Source organism: Corapipo altera, unplaced genomic scaffold, assembly GCF_003945725.1.
Source record: "Corapipo altera isolate COAL_440 unplaced genomic scaffold, ASM394572v1 65, whole genome shotgun sequence".
Classification (NCBI taxonomy): domain Eukaryota; kingdom Metazoa; phylum Chordata; class Aves; order Passeriformes; family Pipridae; genus Corapipo; species Corapipo altera.
The window spans coordinates 9771157-9786022 of NW_020884891.1; the positions used below are offsets into that span (position 1 = coordinate 9771157).

Here is a 14866-nt window from a genome sequence, read left to right on the forward strand (position 1 = left end):
CAGTAAGTGGTAGCAAAGTAACATAAGACTAGGACATTAAGGCATACTTTGTATCATCATCTTACTGACAAAAATCATAATCATTATCAAAAGCTAATTGTACCAATATTTTACTCCAAAACTAAGATTATAAATCACTCAGATAAACATCAAAGAGTAATGAGGAGTTCCTGAAGCTAAACTCAGTATTCTAAAATACTAGAGTATTGGTGCAAAGACACAGCATTTACCAGTAAATCATTTACACAGTATTCTCGACAAGCCTTCACATATGACATGCCTTTGCAGATTAGGCTTCAGGAAGGAAGTATTCCTGTTTTTGATGTTTTTGCCTTCATAAAGCTTTGCTTCTCTATACAGAATAGCCTTAAAATCTTCCCAATAGCACAAAGCATGAGGTTTTACAACAAGTACAAAAAGTCGTGCATTGTTAAAGCATGAGCAACAGAGATACTACAGTTACACTGCTATCTACTGGTAGATTTCTTCTCTGTGGGTTGTAGGAATCTACACAGGCACGTTAGGAAATGTGGTTATTGATAAAAACCTGTGATTTTTCCCTGCATAGAGAATGACATTTAAAAAAAATCAAAACCCGAGTAGTAAGAGTAATTATACTTTTTATATGGCAAGATTATTCAGAGCCTCTAATTAACTGCACGGTTGCATCGTACTGAATGCTGCGTGGAAGTACACAAGGAAATGGCTCCTTTTGAGTAGCTTAAAATCTAAACAGACAGTTGACACAAGAAGCAGGAAGAAAAGATGGGAAGAGTCTACTGTAGACAATTAAATAGACACAGAAACATATGTGAAAATACTAAACACATATGGAGAATGCTTACTAGAGTTAACAAATGAGAAAAAGGGCTCAATGAGAAACAAAGAGAAATAAAGCTGAGAATTGCTGCTCTCCTCCCTGCCACTACCAACATGCAGTTCTGCTTCATTTTGTCTCCAAGGTGAAAGAGTCAGTGTGGCAGGAGCAGATGCCACAAAAACACTAGTGTGGTAAGAGCACTTGCTGTGACAGAGGAGAGGAGTAAACAAATTCAGGATGCAACAGCAGTTTCTCCAGCAAAAATTACCCCTCTTTCCCTCTTCAGAGCAGCCACAGACCTTGGTTTTCATGACAGCATAAAAGAAACTGCCTCAGAACCTTAAACTTTGGAGCTACAGTTCACTCTTCTCACAACCATGTGAACACCCAAGTCTGACACAGCAATAAGAATCACATGGTGAGATTTTTAGAGTTGTCTTGTGCAGGGTCAGGAGTTGGGCTTGATGGTCCTTGTGGATCCCTTCCAAATCAGAATGTTCTATGATAATAAGAGCAGCACTTCCAGTTATGCATAAGTGGCCTGGTGTTCAGTGCTGCTGAACAGAGTTCACTGTTCATCTGTTTGACACTTCCAGTAATAAATGATGTGCTTCAAGAGGTTCAAGGAAAGTTCTCTTTGCAAAGCCGAAGTAACACCTGATTGTTGTCAGGATGCTTGTTCTCTCCTTTTCTGCATTCATCTCCATTCTGCATTCTGTCCTCATCAGCAAGTTCCTGTACCCTAACAAAAAATGCAAGAAGTTGGCACTACTGAATGTATTTTTAATGCCTCTGAAAAGATTAAAAGTAATTATAAGGTATGTTGGCACTTGGCTGCAATTTGAGCAATCACTTGCTTTATCTCTTTGCCTGCAGTTCTGTGGCGTGACTGTTCAGCACCAGCAGCTCGAGGAGTCTGGTGTGAACCCAACACAGATGTTTTCCAGCAGTTAGTCTGTGACTGTGACCAATGTCTCCCAACAGGAGCCTATTCTAGTGCCAGAAAGACTGAAGCTAATGCAAAGTCATACTGGCTCAGCTTTGTGCCTCACAATGCTCTCAACAATACTACTGAGCCTTGTCTTTGGACTTAATTTTTTCCCATGTTCACAATCACTGCAGCTTATAAAACTGTCACATCTTAACACAACTATTGTATTCTTCACACCTGCAGTAAAAATAATTACTTCAAAAAGCACAGGTTAAGACCCATGTCTCTCTGAAGTAAGACAGTTTATCCTAAATCAATTCAAGCAATACTCCTTGAGATAAATTTATGTGAAACTTTGTCAGCTGTGTGATTCAAGCTATAGATTCTTAATAGAGAAGAACTGAATCTCTTTGAGGCATGGGCAGAGATTTTGAATGGTGTGAGAGGTGACATATATGAAGAGTAATTTCTATTCCTTCAGTCTTCTGTAATCATGCATTTTTCTGATAGTGAACATGCTAGAAGTATATATCCCCTAATCACTCAGTCACAGTGCTTTGTTTTTCTACATCATACGGTCATTCTCTATATTATGCTAAAAAAAAAAATAGAATTTTCAAGCTTCAAGGAAGAATACTGGAATTTAAAGTTTTAAATTAGTATCTTAGAATATTTCTCCCAAAACTCAAGGCTTTCCTTACTTACTACCTTTTCTTAAATATTCTAACTGCCAACAAAATCAAGTCTCTATTGGCAATAATATTTTGAGAGCACACTTGAGGGTGTAGGGGCTGGTTTTGGTTCTGTATCAGCCTTTGATTCTGTCGCAGAGATATATTTATTTTCTGAGGGCAATGAACAAGGTTATTTTCCACTTAAGCAGGAATTGCCCTATCATTACTGGAATTGACTGGCTCAGAAAGTATGCAGAGAAAATGTTTCCTGCTCTGACTCCCATTTTGAGAGGAACATGTGTTCAGACAACATAAGAACAAGTTTTAAAAAAGCAAAATGGGACATCATTCCGGAATAAGACTATTTCTTGTTAGAAATTACTTCACAATCACCTTCAATCACGCACTCTAAAAGAAAACATCTTTGCTCCTCATCATTGCCTGCCTAAATGCTGTCCATTAACTAGGTACAACCAGTAGTTCAGCAGCAAAATCAAAAGATATACAAGTCTTAATATCAAAGGTGAAGAAAATATCATCCAGCAAAAACTCAGGGTGGGGGGAGAAAAAAAGACGTTCCACACGTGAACATGGTGGTTCTAAGAATTCCCTCTCAGCAATACTACTCTGTGACAATAAAACTGCAATTTAAGCCCACAATTACCATTTGACAGTATTTGAGGAACTTCAGTTATTATCTACTCTCAGAGCTACTCCAGTACCCTCAGGCATTATAGAATTTCTCAACTCATTTCATTGTAGAATTTCTACTGCTATATCCTGGAAGTGTGCAGGCAGGGGCATCAGAGACAATAACCATTCTGCAAGCAGAAGAATTGCATTCTCCCTCTAGGTTACTGAGCTTACATTGATGTGAATCCCAACGTGAAACCTCGTGAGGAATGGGATAATCTTACAGTATTACACAAGAGTTCAGTGGAGAGAGAAGTTTGTCTTTCAATCCCACCATTCTGGCAGCACCCCTGGGCACCTTTTTTCTCTCCAGCTGCACACCACTCTGTAAGAACATCTATCAGCTGTGGAAGGGTTCTCCTAACCTCAGAGACTCTCCTGGAGAGATGGCTACTTCCAACACAGAACATCCTTGGATGTGAAGCCATCATGGAAAAACTGGAAAAGGCTACAAAAATATCAAACCTCTGAGGTGGCAAAGCTGCCTGTGGAGACTTCAGGCTGAAAGATCTTCAGGCTGGGTTTAAAGATAGCCTTAAACATACGAGTGGGGGATTTCGAGCTTCCTTCAATGTAGCAACAGCACTGGATACTTCTCAGGAACAGGCTGACATACAATTTCAGCTGTGCAAAATTTAGCTCTACTACAAATTTTGCAGTAAAAATTAAAATTTTTGTGACTTGACTTGTGGCAATTCTCCTCAGTCTAAATGAATACTTAAAAGGGGTCATTTGTTATGCTTGTGTTGGTCTTGCTTATACTAATATTTCTCCTCCTCTTTCCCTGTCTTTCAGTTGTGAACATTTTTGTTTGTCTCCATGGTTTTTCTCTCTTCATCCTCGTCTCCTTCATTTGTCATGCACAGTTATCACTCTTCCCCTTTTCTCCCAACCAGTCCCTGTCTGGACTGTTCAGACAAAGCAATTCCTCCTGTTCCACACCTACTGATTTCCCACACCAGAGAAGAGATGCTCTTTTCCAAAGTACCACTCCAGCTCAGCAAGGAGGAAGTGGTTAACACCAAGAACAGCAAGAAATTAGTGTGAGTTCATTATGAGGAAAAGAACCCCAAACAAACCACCCAATCCCTGCGACACTAAAATTTCAGATCAGCAGGATGGGAGAGATGGGAATTTTATGGGAGTCCATTAATACATTAAGGTAACTTCTCAAATAAAAAACTGCTTGCAATACAGCAGTTCAAGCCTGTCTTTGCTCTATTTGTGACCAGCATGGGGCCCACTTGAATCTAAGCCATGGAATTTGGGAAAATCAGACTAAAAGTAGATTTGCATGCAATATTTTAGCTGAACAAATATCCAGGAAGGTATTTGTAGAATACGTCCTTAGAGGCAGAATAAAAAGAGAATATGCCAGTGAGCATAAGCTGCATTATCAGTGCCACTACAACACTGCAGCTCTTCCCAGTCTGACAACAGTGTTCTAGCAGTTTATGATTTGTGCTGATTTCTCCCGCCTTCATTACAATCCAAGTAAGCAGAGATTGAACTACACATGAACCTGGCAATGTCTGAACTATAGAACTGATTTCAATATTGGCCTTTCCTTTTAAATGCTTAGAAGCACTGGACATGATTGCTCTGGGAGCTAGCGCCCTTCAGGCAGGTTAGATGACACCCCTTCAAGACAAAGGGATCTCTCCAGCTCAAAGGCTGGGTAGGCTGGGGTTTTTTTTCTGAACACCATTAAAATTGGCCAGAATATCACACTTCTGAGAGATGGACACATTTATTTCCAATCTAAAATTATTTATATAACTCTTTTATTTACTACTCTACTTCTGATGTATTTATCTAGTTCAACTAAACTCAACAAAGTGTCTCAGTCTCTTCTTGTAAAAGACTTCCTATTCTTCTGAAATCCTAGTTACCTTTCTTTCCCCCTGTTCCAGTTTGAAATCACCACAATTAAAAGCAGGTCAAGAAAACTATCAAAAATATCCTAGATTATTTTTTTCTGCAGGACCCAGTTGAGGTATTTGTTATTTCCTTTGCTAATGTGAATAGCCTAAGATTTTATTTGCCCTTTCCATTGATATGTTGCACTGGTGGTTTGCAGTCATCCTATGACTTTCTCCTCCTCTGTCATTTCCAATTAACAAGCTCCTAGCTTATAACAGAAATGTATTGTTTTTGTGCATGATCTTGCACTTTGTCCTATCGAATTTCATTCAGCTACTATTACTGTAGCCCTCAAGGTCATTTTATTCTTCCTGTATGGGAATTCTGAACTCTCTGTGTGACAGGGCTCACAAACTTTTTGGGCTTCGGAAAAAATATTTTTGCTAATTTATTGTTTTTAAAGGGAATTACAAAAATTCTTAAACAAGATATTCCAGGACCATTTCCTGAGGGACTGACACATAATCCCACTACCATCCTTTTGGCATAATCTCAGTGAGTCTCCAGCAGATTACAGTAATGGATATCATCACTGCAATGACTTTGAAGTACTTCAAGCAAAATTCCAGAACAGTGTGCTCTTTCTCTCTGAAAAACAACTACAGTTTTCAGAGACATGTGGGCATTTTACTTACCCAAGGTACCAGAAGTTTTATGCATTTTTTACATTTCTGGCAATCCCCATACAACATATTGCCTAAACCAAAGTGATCATACTTAAAACTTTACAGCGGTGTAGTTGTGACACTTCCACACAAAACAGGTGATGTGAACTCTTGCTTGGAAATGTAGCCAAGTATGAGTTGACTCAAACATTTACTGGGCACACAGCAGCTGCTTCATTTATCATGAAGAAGTTACCGCAATGAAAACCATATACCTCTAATGGCAAGTCTAACTTAGGCAAGTCTAACTTAAAGACAAGTCTAATTTATCAATTTGTGGCACTGGAAACCTCCTCTTGACTAAGTATCCTTGCTGTAGGACGCTGGAAAATTGAAATATAAACTTGAGTGATGAACAAACCTGTGCCAACCCCATGAAAATGAAGTCTTAGCCTATCTCTGAAGATCAATCTATCTGTGCTACAAAGAAATCTATTTTTTAGAGTTTTTCCTCCTGCTTTTGAGTTTTCCACCTCAAAGATTTGAAAGATGACCTATATTGAGAATAAGTTTTTTCACAGTTTTTTACCAGACAGCTTAGAAATACTTAGAAAACAATGCAATTGGTATTCATCAGGACTTCAGCAACATTAGCCACACAAACAGCAATAACAAAAGAAAGAATGAAGAGTGGAGAAGGACCCTTTTACTCCTTAGCTGGGAGATTAGAAGCACAAAAACTACACGTAAATTTTACCCTTGGGTTTGTTTAAGCAGTTGCAAAAAAACTTTTTAAAATTCAGAAGTCCATTTCTATCCTGCAGGAAAGTATCAGTGAAACGGTCATTCTGCTGTTACATGGTACAGAAATACAGTGTGCTGAAATAATGTGCTGCATAGCAAAAAACCAGGACCTTGTGGGAATCCTTTCTTCTTGTCCCCCTTGCCTCTCAGTATCCTTCTTCCTCTAGAAATACATGTAGAAGACACAAAACCTTTTACCATGGACTTAGGCATCACCTTCAGTTCTCTGACCACATATATTTTTGGGAGGCTACAGGCAACATCTACACTGATCTGGCCCTGGAACCCACACTGATCATCCTTGCAAAGATACAGGGCATACACCACGCAGACCTATTACCAGTTTTTTTTCACCATCTCTTTTCCTAAATGTTACAGAACATTTAACAATCTCAGTTTCTCAACACATGGCATTTGCTGGACTCTGCTCTCATATACTGTGCTGCTGCTCAAAATGTAAATGTAGCTCCAAAACATTCCAAAATAATTAGGCAAACTTCATGAACTTCAAGTAAGGGTGTAATTAACTGATAGCAAAGTGAGAGAATTGGAGCTTTTCCAAGAGCCTCCTGGAGCACTCACCTGAGTCTAATAAGCAAAACCCTTCCAGTATCACATCAAACTCTAAACACATTAGTGCCAAAGATTGTAATGTGAACATGGTTTCTGAAAACCTAAATAGTCTTAAAATTAAGCACAGACTTTCTTATAATTTTAATTTTTTTCCTCTGTTTGTTTTACATTCTTCATACACATAATTGGAAGAATTGGCTTCAAACAATTTTGTGAGATCTACAAAAGCTCATTTTTACTTCTCTGCAGAATATTATATATTTAGATTTTTAATAATTAAGTATTACAGCTCCCTGTCAAATTGTCGCATGCAATTTCAGAGAGGAAAGTCACACACAGAGAAAGACTATTCAGACTTACTACAGAAAGAGAAACGAGCTCTGGGAGTGCATGTCCTAGTGCAATTCTCTTCAAAATTGCCAAGAATCATGGCAGTAAAAAATGTTTAATGTCTTGGGCTACTCAAGCTAATTCCTGTCAGCTCATACTATTGGACCCTTGGTTTTAAGCATGTGCAAATGAAGAAAAAGAGGGGAAAAAAAAGACTCAAACAGGCATAGGTGACAGAGACTTGATATTTCCTACTCAGCAACAACCCAAGAGTCATTTGCAAATAACCAATCTACTATTGCCTGTGCCCTAAAAGATACTGTGCTTTCTTTTTCTCCTGAGGGTATCCTGGTACCTGAATCGGTTTTTTGCTTTATTTTGTTTTCTGAGGGAGTGTTTAAGCATACAGTTGTGAAATGTTCATACAAACATATTTACAAAAGCCACATTCACAAGAAAAGCACTGACTAGTAATCCTGTTTTAGATGACTCACAACCCAGTTGACTTTCTGGGTTGTGAGCACACATTGCTGGGTCACACTGCTCATCCAACACCCCCGAGTCCGTCTCCTCACGGCTGCTCTCACTCCATCCTCTCCCCAGCCTGTGTTTGTGTTTCAGGGTGCCCCAATCCTTGCGCAGGACTTTGCACTTGGCCCTGTTGAATCTCATGAGGTTTGCAGACCCACCTCCCCAACCTGTCCAGGTCCCTCTGGATGGCATCCCTTCCCTCCCTACTGACCACACCACACAGCTCTGGATCACCGGCAAACTTGCTGAGGGTGCATCGTACAAGTACAACGATATTTCCTTTTTATTTCTGATATTTCCTTTTTATTTCTGATATTTCCTTTTTTATTTGGAAAAATAGCATCATTTTCTGTACTAGGTAAAAATCAGACTAAAGAATTTAAGCCAGTGTCTGGTTTTTTTGTATTTTTTTTTTCTAAATTTCTCAGATTACATATTTAACTTTTAAGGTGTGGGGTTTTTTCTTTCCTGCCACCATTGTATCTGGGCCTCATTAGATACTGACCTAAATCCATCTCCCTTCATTTCATTGTAGCATGGCAGATTTTGTGATGGTTCTAATCAGCCTTAGTAGGGCTGCCCACCTCAATTCCATTAAGGAAAAGTCAACACATGCACACTTGCACCCTAAGCTATTGATGATTTCTGGATGAAGCAAGCAAAGCCCACAGAGATAAAACAGCTGTCCCACTTTATAAGAAATATAATTTTATATCTACCTTGTTTCTTTCCTTATTTTTTTCCTGATGACAGAAAAATAAAATGATTAAATAGAATACAACAGCAAATAAACCCAGAACTTTAAATAAACATTAAAATAGCAGTTTTTCATCTCCCACTTTATTTTCTGTGTCTCTCACCATTCAGTTTTGCTTTCCACTTTAAACTCTGAATGAGACTGAGGATATTAAGAAGGCCAAAATATCCCAAATTCTGCTTATCCTAAAAGTGACCTATAATCAAAACTTCCTTATGCTAAACACAGCTACCTAGGACTGATTGAATCAGATCAGGGCTGTTATAATTTCACTTAGGAAAAAATAAGTTTAAAAAGGCATATATCTGATTTAGATTATTATTTAAACATTAGCATTGCATTAAGTGTCTTTTGAAACGCAGCAATAAAGTTTCAGGGAAAAAATAAAAAAATTCCCACATTCTGTCTGAAGTGTAGCCTTATAGGTATGATAAATCTGGCTCCAACATCACAGCCTTTCCACATAGCATCAAAAGGCACTAACAGAGAAGAAATTATTTAATGAGTCCCTAGCTGCTAAAAAAAGTGTAGGACAGATAAAGAAGTTATATAACAGGAAACCTGCAGTCAGAGCAAATACCCAGCTCAGAATTTGCTGTTGCAGTTACTTTGGTTAACAGTCAGTTTGTTAGAACATTAATGGTCCAGCAACCCACAAACCAACAGTTAATTGCTAGTAATGATTGGTTTCTTGGGGATTATTGCTTAAATAAATCTCAAAAGTTGTGTGCTGTTAAGTAACTTACTATTTTGTTAAAGTTGGCAGTGAATTCCAGTGGTTAGTTAGTGTTAGTCAGCCTTACCATTAATCCTGATCCCTTGAGTCCAACCATTAATTCTAATCCCTTGCATACATCGGAAGCAAAGTACAAAAGTCCCTGATTGTCTTCAAGTGTTCATTTGGAAAAATGTTACCCAATATCTCGACAGTGGAGAAAGAAAAATCCTGTCTCATCCTGTCATTCATGCTCACAGCAAAAAGAAGACATGCCTCAGTGCAGACATGTCTGTTCAGTATAATCACAACTGTGAGGTTGTTTGGAAATCCTCATGTATAAATCTGCAGTCATCATGCATTACTGGGACTGTGTTTAGAGTTTTGCTTCCAAAAAACAAGGAGGTTATTAAAATTAACTAAACCGAGATCAAAAGATAATGGCCACTCTGGGGACCCATAGTAACACAGAATTATATCAACACCCAGAATTTCATGCACTGCATTTTGATAGTCCTTATACTAACATCAAACTCTCCAGTCAGGCCAATTCTTTGATTTAGCACCAGGAAACATCAATTAGTTTTATAGAGGGACATTTTCTTTTATCTGTCAACAAATAAGACCCTCGCAAAAAATTTGAGGCTTCGTCATGTGATTTCCAGTGGCACTAGGAGTCCCAGTTCTCCACCACATGGATGCTGAACAGAGTAGTTCTGGAAACTAATAGAGAGACAGAGAGCCTTGGTCAAAGCCACCAATGTAAGGGGGTACCCACACATTGCAATGCAACAGTGTGATGTCAGCTATGCTTGATTCCTCTGGATAGTCTGATCTGATACCTCTGGAAGTCACATATTTCTGGTTTTATATGTAGAAAAACCTCTGCAGAACCAGTTGCATCATTTCTGCTGAGAAGCCTTAAGATTTCTGCAGCAGTCAATCCAATCTACTTTTAGACACATAGACATCATAGATTTTCTATCAGTGACTCCTGAGCTCCTGAAGGATCTTGTTAAAGGTAACAGTTTCCCCCCCATGGACAGGGCCATTCCACATCCCCACCAAGCTCTCTGCAGTAAAGGGAATATCTTTCAGGGTAGACATGAAGCATAAAGATTTCTGCTATCTGCTTTATGATTTAAAACATGGTTTATAGTCATGAAGTGTTTGTTCAGCAGGTTTGTAGTAGGGTAAGCAACATGTAATAAATCCAGAGAAATAATTAAAGCCAAGTCCATAAGCTACAAGGTGAACTAGAGTCACAAAAAACCTAAATCTACATAGAACACAACTTGTGTGAATGAAGATAATCTGGAAAAATTCAGATCTGCAGTATGTTTTACAACAGGCAGTTGCCAACACCTGTATAGGTTTTTACCTCCTGATAGGTATTTACCTAGCAGTAAACTGAGGCACAGAAAGGTAGTGACCTGCAAGCAACACCAAGGCAAGAAACCTACGTATCCCAATGCACAGTCCTCATGACCCCTTTCTCTCAGAGAAACCTACAAAGTGTGACAATGAATTAACAAATAATAAACCTTTTCAAGCCAAAATTTAAGGCCCGAGTTAATTCATAACTGTTTTTTAAAACATTTGAGAATTCTACATATTCTTAGGGTGAGCATTTGGACTGGAGGTTAAAAAAAAAAAAAACAACCACAAAACAAAAAGGAAAAACAAATGAAAAAGAAACCCCAAACCTCTCACCAGCCAGCTGTAATTTACCTTAAATGTTTCTGAAACCTGAATTTTATGAGTTTTTAGTGAAACCTGTTGATGTGTTCAACTTATTACCCCCTTTTCCTCTTTAAAGTAATGATTCACTTAGTTTTACATCGACCTGTTAAAAAACCCCTGAAGGGCATGAGTATAATTTCCTTCATCATAAATTTCATATATCAAGAGAAATGAAAGGAGTCAAGACATCACTTTCCCATTCCAGTTTTCTTCCTATCTTGGTTGCTAATTGAAGTGGTGCTTTCCAAGTGTGAATTCTCTGAAGCATTGCATTTCTCAGAGGGTAAAACTGTTCTCACCTGCTGCCAGGTCCTCTAACCAATGCTGGTCACTAACTAGATCTCACCTCTATTTCACAGCCGTAATATTCAAAGCTATTTCTTTTCTACCTCCTTAGCTTTTATTGCTATCAGACACAATTCTCATTTTCTAAGAATTGTTTCTTTCATTATGCTTGTCAGAAAAAAGGCTACAGATTTAGACGTCCTCAATAGTTTTTCCTACAGATAAGAGTCACAAGATACCTTTAAACAAAATATATGGAGCTATTTCTGCATAGAGCAATTACATATAAGAAAAGGTTGTACGGGTACTGAGACAGCTCTGCTATTATCAGTATTTATTTTTTTATTACAACAGTGGCACCTAAACTCTAACAGTTTTGCACATTATTTTCAGGTTTTCTTGCAAACAACTGAATCCTTAGACATGGTATACTTACCCACACCACTGCTTACACTTTGAAAATACATATATATTTTTACCCTTAAGAATTCCCTGTCACTGGTCTGATGTATAGAAGAAAATGTTAAAGCTCGCAAAAGTTTGCCTCAGACTCCTTTAACTGCTCAGAAGACAGCAACTTAAACTGATCACACAATGAAACTGAGTCTCAAGACACCATGGTGACCCAGGTAGGATTGATTCCTAACCCAGGAACTTATGCAAATGCTCCTCCTGCTTTTAATAAACTTAGTCAGTCCCATCCCTGCTACAATATACACAACACAGGTTGAACAGATGTCACCCAACCATTCACTCCTGTGAGTGAACGCAAATAAAAGTACAAGAAGGAAAATACTGCACAACAGGATCACAAAGCCCAGTTACAGCTTCCACCTCCCTCCTCACTTTCCCCTCTACCCTGTAGTACTAAGGTAGAAAAAACGAGCATGTGTGACCTGGGGCTCCATCCCACCCCATCCCTCAGGCATCTCAGGAGATGTCTGCATTCCCACAGGCTCACAGCAGGCAACACTGTACAGTGAATATCGTAACCACTCACTGCAATCACTACACAAATTATTTGTTAGCAGCGATATTAACCTGCCACATAAGACGTGGCTGCCTCAGGAAAGTTTAGAGAAGTCTTAATAAAATATGCATAAGTAACTATGAAAATATAGTAGATAACTGTCAAAATAACTTTGAATACACTAAAGCATATCTGCTGACTTTCCAGCACAAAAAGAATTTATGGTAATAAGTTTTGGAAAGTAATACAGCCATGTTGCTAAAAATGCAGAGCAGCTGCTTCAGTTATTATAAAATGGCTAATTTTTGCTCATTTGTGACATGGTTTCATAGACGGGTAACAGCTGCAGTTTCACCCAGCTGCATCCTGATGCTAAATGCACACTTTAAGCCGTCAGACGAAAGTATAGATTGCTTTACTTTACAGCACTAAGTACCAGTGTCTTTCCAAGAAATACCCTGAAGGTCACTGGCAATTAAAGCTCCCCAAGGTCTCTTTCACTCAGGGAATGGTGACTAGCAGACACAAGGTCTCCAGAAGTCAGACATGGTACAGCAACATAGCAAGTAGTAACTGAGCTGCATGGATTTAAAAGGATGTTGAAAGGGCTTCCTACCTGGTACAAGTTGCTACTCCCCCTCACAGCCTGGAACCCTAGGTGCTGGCTCTTCTCCTTAATTGCTGAGGTAACACGAATTTCTCTAGTAAGAAGTGGGGGGAAAAAAAAAAAAAGAAGGAAAAAAAAAGAAAAAAGAAAGAAAGGTTCTATTGGCTGCTGCCTCCTTCTTAAAAAGGTTACTTCAAATGCCTCTCTCGCTCCCTATTTATTTTCTCTCTCTCCCAGAAGAGCAGTTTAGAGGGAGAGTAACGGAGTGTTTATCCTGGCTCTGAGGATGCACGCTTGTGCGATAACTGCCTGCTCCCTGCAGTATAGCCGGCATGATGTGATGTGCATACTAAAGCAGTTTGCATTAGGCAAGGCTTAGCAGAACCAGCTTCCCAGTCTCCACCTTCTATATCACAGAATGAGTTTGCTTCCTTGGAAATAGTGGGGCTGTAATGACAAGACGGTAGGGCTCTGGTTATAGTGTAAATGCATTTTCTTTGAAAATAGTCTTTAAGGATAAGGTTATATTTATGTATCACCTGTGAAAACACAGGGACAGCTGTAACTAAAAATGCAATACAGTCATACAAATGTGCAAAAATTCCCTGTTGTTTGCTGTCATATGACAGATGATACTAAAGGCAGAAACTAATGAGACATCTCCACTTAGGAAACATTTATCTACTGCCATCTATCACACAAGCAAAGGCGTAAATAAATAAATAACGCCCTGAAGAACAGAGGCTTAAATGTCTACAGGCTCAAAGATAAATGCGTGATATTTATACACTATAGTCACGACTGAACAACAGATACATTATGATCAAGAATTAACTCTAAAGTACTACATTTATCATAAATCTGAATAAATATTAGAGAAGGGCTCAAGCTGTAAAGCCCTGATTTGGATTTTGAACACTCCACAGCTCAGAAGTGCCTGAATCTGGGGATTTGGCTCTGGCCTCTCTGTCTGTATTAGCTGCTCATGAACACACTTATAGAAGTACAAAAAATAAATAAGACTATACATGATTATGTGAAAAATCCCATTTCTTGCCCAGGCATAAGGGTACAGTAGGGAATGCTGGTATGTGAGCTATTTATACTTTTTCATTGTTCTTAAAATCAGGGATTCAGTTCTTAGTTATGAAGCATTTTAAAAATTGCTCATTTCTTGACTTTAGGGGAGGAGCTCAAGACAGAGTAAAGCTTTGGGACCCAATTTTTCCCATATGAAGAGGTAGCTGAATGCTTATATGTGTTTGCAGTGCTGATTAGTTATGCAAATTAACTTTCTTATTCAGCATATCCAGCACATGCTTCTTTCCTGCATTTTATTTTTATTTTCTTGAGTTTGCTTCTTTCTGGTGGGGTAAAGACAAGGTTCAGTCTGACTGACAAGTATTCAGTCAACACTGCTCCGTTTCCACAAGCAAGTGATGTTGCTGCCCACTTCTCAATTGCTTTCCAGTAACTATAAAGCCAATTACTAATGAAAAGTCATAAAAACATTGAATACCTTGCACGAATCACTATCAAAAACACCATACAGACTTATGTCTAAAGTTCCTTTAAAGGATATATAGAAACATATAATCATTAGGGTTGGAAAATATCTCTAAGCTCATTAAGTCCAACTGTTAATCCAGCACCAGCATGTGCACCACTAAACCACATCCCCAAGTGCCACATTTACAAGTATTTTAAATACCTCCCTGGGCAGCCTGTTCCAATACCTGACCTATTATCCAGCCTAAACCTCTCCTGGCACAACTTGGGGGCATTTCCTCTCATTCTGTCACTTGTTACCTGGTAGAAGAGGCTGAATCCCCCTGACTACGACTTCCTTTCAGGCAATTGTAGAGAGCAACAAGGTCCCTGCTGAGCCTCCTCTTCTCCAGGCTA

General features: G+C 38.7%; 1 protein-coding gene across 1 annotated transcript in view; it reads right to left on the minus strand.

Moving 5' to 3' along the window:
* Positions 1-13153, minus strand: part of TENM1 (teneurin transmembrane protein 1) — a 761525-nt gene extending 748372 nt beyond the window's left edge. Inside the window, exon 1 of the mRNA XM_027645293.1 lies at positions 12971-13153. The gene's annotated coding sequence lies outside the window, so the exon portion shown is untranslated. The remainder of the gene's footprint in view (positions 1-12970) is intronic.
* Between the last annotated feature and the right edge of the window lie 1713 nt (positions 13154-14866).